At 41.8% G+C, this 852-nt stretch overlaps 1 protein-coding gene across 1 annotated transcript in view; it reads right to left on the bottom strand.

Moving 5' to 3' along the window:
• GALNT2 (polypeptide N-acetylgalactosaminyltransferase 2) overlaps positions 1 to 852 on the bottom strand; it is a 446,140-nt gene that overhangs the window by 64,664 nt on the left and 380,624 nt on the right. The gene's annotated exons all lie outside the window — the stretch shown is intronic.

Raw genomic sequence — 852 nt, forward strand, 5'->3', positions numbered from 1 at the left:
AGGTGGAACTATGTTTTGTATAGTATGTTATGCCAATTGAGCTTGATGTCCCCTGCAACTATGGTCCCAAGCCCACAGGTTCAACTACTCAGTCCTCTGGGTACCTGGCTGTGACCAAGCAGTGACCACAACCTTGCTCCTTGTCAGCTCTACTATACACCTGGGAATTCAGATCATACTAATACACTTCTAAGACCATTGTCTGCCAACCCTATACATGTTCTTGGATACACTCCCCATTTCATAGACATACCTATAGGTCAGCCTGCCCACTCATCTATCCACCCATGTACCCATGTTTGCCTTGACTGACAATGCAGTACTGTATGTGCAAAAGGATTCAGCTTTGTTGGTCTGTACCTCCCATGCACTTCTCCATGTATTTCTCAGCCACAATACTGCCATATTGGTCACTCACATTTGGGACTTGCCCTTCTCTTCACCCACATCAATATTTATCTCTGTCTATCTAACAGGCTTCCCTCCCTTCCCCTCCCACCCCTGGTAACCAACAAAGAAAATTTCCTTCTATAGATAAACCTTAACTTTTACAATAACAGACTAATACAATATTTATCTTTTTGTGATTGAATTATTTCACTCAGCATAATGTCCTCCAAGTTCATCCACGTTATGCAGTGTTTTGTAGATTCTATATTATTCTTTAGTCTTGCATAGTATTCCATTGTGTGTATGTACCATAGTTTGGTTATCCATTCCTCAACTGATGGCCGCCTAGGTTGTTTCCATCTTCTGGCTATGGTAAATAGCGCTGCAATGAACATGGGAGTGCATATATCTGTTCTTGTCATGGCTCTCACTTCTTTAGGGTATATACCTAGTAATGGAATG

Source organism: Orycteropus afer, unplaced genomic scaffold (assembly GCF_000298275.1).
Source record: "Orycteropus afer afer isolate SDZICR_OR568_19922 unplaced genomic scaffold, OryAfe1.0 scaffold00050, whole genome shotgun sequence".
Lineage (NCBI taxonomy): Eukaryota > Metazoa > Chordata > Mammalia > Tubulidentata > Orycteropodidae > Orycteropus > Orycteropus afer.